A 3,479-nucleotide genomic window follows, 5' to 3' on the forward strand; every position below is an offset into this window, starting at 1 on the left:
ATGGCAGTGCCTCCTCCTCTGGCATTGAGTCTGTCATTTCTAAGTAATGAATAATTTCTGAGTTTGGGATTATCGCAGGGACGTAGGTGAGTCTCGTTTATGAGGAGAATATCAATTTGTAAATGATCTGTAAGTTCCTGTAATTCCAAACTTTTGTTGTTGAGACCGTTTGCATTCCAGAATATTATCTGTATAGAATTTGATGTTGAAGCTGAATTAGTCATTAATCATGGAGAAGATGACTTGAGTATTCCTAAGGAATTTGTTGGTATCGGCCTGGCTTGGATTTGTTTTGCTGAAGGCCATTAGCATCTCCCCTAGTGAGGCAGCAAGAATTGCTGAGGAATTTTGACTGCTAGCTGCAGGGAGTGCCTCGGTGTTACGTGAGGAAACCACAGAAGCATAAGATTTATCTGGTGTAACTTTTCGTGCTTTGATTTCAGGCACATATCTCACAATATTTTTCTGCGTGGGCTGAATTAACTCCTGTCTAGGTTTTTGAAGGTTGGATGGATAGAGAGAACAGCCCTTGTAATTAGCAGGATGTGGGCCACTGCAGTTCGCACATTTAGCAGGTGTGGACTTTGGTTTGACGCAAGTGTGCGAGGGATGGTTGCCACCGCATTTCACACACTTGTAGTCTGCTCTGCATAACATTTGTGAATGCCCAAATTTTTGGCAGCGATGGCATTGACCAGCCGATGCCTTTCTTCTTAGTGGCTCGGTCTTGATGACCAAATTGCAGACTATTTTAAGATCATAAATTTCTCTCTGATCTTTACTGATCTCTACTAAGACCAGAGGCATGGGACGCTTGTCTGCTCGATACATTCGAGAAATCTTTATTGGCTCCAAGCCTTGTAATCTAAGGTCAGTAGCTATTTCTTCTGATGTTATGTTTTCTACCAATCCTCTGATCACTACCTTGAGGTTCTTTTCACTTTTGAGTTGGTAAGTATGGTATGGAAATTTATGATCATCCATAAGTCTGGTGAGCTGGCGGTAGTCCGTTGTTCCTTCAGGCTGTATACGGACTCCGTCATCTGTGTTTTTGGCTGATGAGAACTTGATGTTATTTTTCTTCATCGTCTCTGCAAGCAATGACCATTTCTCCTTAGATCGCAAGACTACTGGTGGGATCCTCTCTTTGGGCTGTGTCGGTATATTTGTCTCTGTTCTTGCGCTAGATTGTGCTGATGTGTCCATTTGAGGTACAAATTCAGGTTCTGCAGCAATAGACTCTTTCTTTCTCTTCTTTCTGCTGACTTCCTGATAATCATTGGAATCTATGTCAGTTGTTGTGACGTTGTCATGTGTACTGTGAGGAGAAATTTCGGAGGTTTGAGGGTCTTCTGTCTCGACCTCCATAACCTGATGAATTTCAACTCTTCCTGGCCATTTCGTGTGCAAAATGTTACCAATTTGCCGAAAAATAGCTAGAAGTTCTTTGAAAGAGAGATCCTCATATGGTGAATCCATAATTAAATCTAGACTTGAAGTGGGGGAAGGATCTGCCTTGTCCCTTCAACCACCAAGTGCTGCACAGGGCAGGGAACAGGAGAGGGCCTGAAAAATGTTTTTGAAGATGAAATAAAAGTCTTACCTGCTCTGATGATCGAGCACTCTGTTGACGCTGGATAATGCACTGACGAAAATTAAGTGACTGTTTATAACAGCAAGCTATTAACTACTATTACAATGAATAATCATAAAAAATCGCTAAAACATATCAATTAAATTCACAATTCATCATCAATAATACCCGATACGAAACACTAACACACTCGACTGATAATTCTAAAATCAGAATTCTCAACATCGACTACTCGAGACGCCATCTTGAAAATCCGATCCTGTTAGCGCAGAGCTTGTAAGCAACTGTTATATATGTTGCCGCTAATGCTCGAAAGCCGTTAATGTGCACATTACCTAGCTAATCTGCAGATTAACTGATTTGCTCCGTTAACGTGCGGAATCAAGAGTTTTCCGCATTTTACCTAGGTAACGGCTTCCCTATCGTTAAAGTTCAAAAGTTTGTTTCCCTTATTTCCTTTCCCTACCTCTTCCCCCCTCTCCCTCCACTTTTAGTTTGGTTTCGCCGGAGTCATATGTTTTGCAAATTCATTTCCTTAATTGTAATAATATTTTTAACCGTTTGATTCTTTGTATTATAGTTTTTTAATTGATCGATGATTGATTCTATGAACTAATTTGTTGATTGCTTGATTGTATTAACTTGATTCTTTAGATATCGAAAAATACATAAATAACATTATGTTAATTTAAGCGTACAGAAACGTTGCTGTTGTTCCAGCAAAGATCTTATTTTCACTTTAACGAATGCCTAGTAGGTAATGTGTAGATTATCTAGGTAATTTGCAGATTACCTAAGTAATTTGAGAAATGAAACAATTTTCGGCACTTTAACGGATCACCCTAGTTAATCTGCACAATATCTAGATAATCTGTAGAATAACTGATTTCTGCACTTTAGCGGTAACATATACAAAACTAGTAAACAACTTTTCCTGCGCTCTTACACATAACTATATACAAAGTTTCCCGATGGGAAAGCATTGCCTTTGTTGTTGACGTTAAAACAGTAAATACATTCACTTCCCACAAGGTTAACTACATTAATATTTTGCAAAATATACATAGAAACAAACAAGGTTATTTACAGTTCTCATGGGACTTGACTTATGTAAAAAATCGATGTAACCCCCACCCCCCCCCCCCCCCACCCCCCCCCCCCCCCACCCCCCCCCCCCCCCACCCCCCCCCCCCCCCACCCCCCCCCCCCCCCACCCCCCCCCCCCCCCACCCCCCCCCCCCCCCACCCCCCCCCCCCCCCACCCCCCCCCCCCCCCACCCCCCCCCCCCCCCACCCCCCCCCCCCCCCACCCCCCCCCCCCCCCACCCCCCCCCCCCCCCACCCCCCCCCCCCCCCACCCCCCCCCCCCCCCACCCCCCCCCCCCCCCACCCCCCCCCCCCCCCACCCCCCCCCCCCCCCACCCCCCCCCCCCCCCACCCCCCCCCCCCCCCACCCCCCCCCCCCCCCACCCCCCCCCCCCCCCACCCCCCCCCCCCCCCACCCCCCCCCCCCCCCACCCCCCCCCCCCCCCACCCCCCCCCCCCCCCACCCCCCCCCCCCCCCACCCCCCCCCCCCCCCACCCCCCCCCCCCCCCACCCCCCCCCCCCCCCACCCCCCCCCCCCCCACATCTTTATGCTAGTTACTGCTTCAAGCTGCTTCTGTGTATCAGTATCGTCTGCCTTGTAGTTCCACATATATGCCTTATTTACTGGAATTTCCATATTTTACTACCTTCCAAGTCAAGACCATATGATTACGTTCTTCAGTGGTTGCAATATATCCACCTTAGTTATGGACGAGTCTTCTGATTCTGTATGTAATAAGAAACAGCACTCGTACCTCTTGGTCATATTCTGCTTCAAGTAATTATCTCTTAGTAAGT

The sequence above is a fragment of the Typopeltis vanoorti genome, chromosome 24 (genome assembly GCF_054136105.1).
Source record: "Typopeltis vanoorti isolate ZY-2024b chromosome 24, IOZ_Tvanoo_1.0, whole genome shotgun sequence".
Classification (NCBI taxonomy): Eukaryota; Metazoa; Arthropoda; class Arachnida; order Uropygi; family Thelyphonidae; genus Typopeltis; species Typopeltis vanoorti.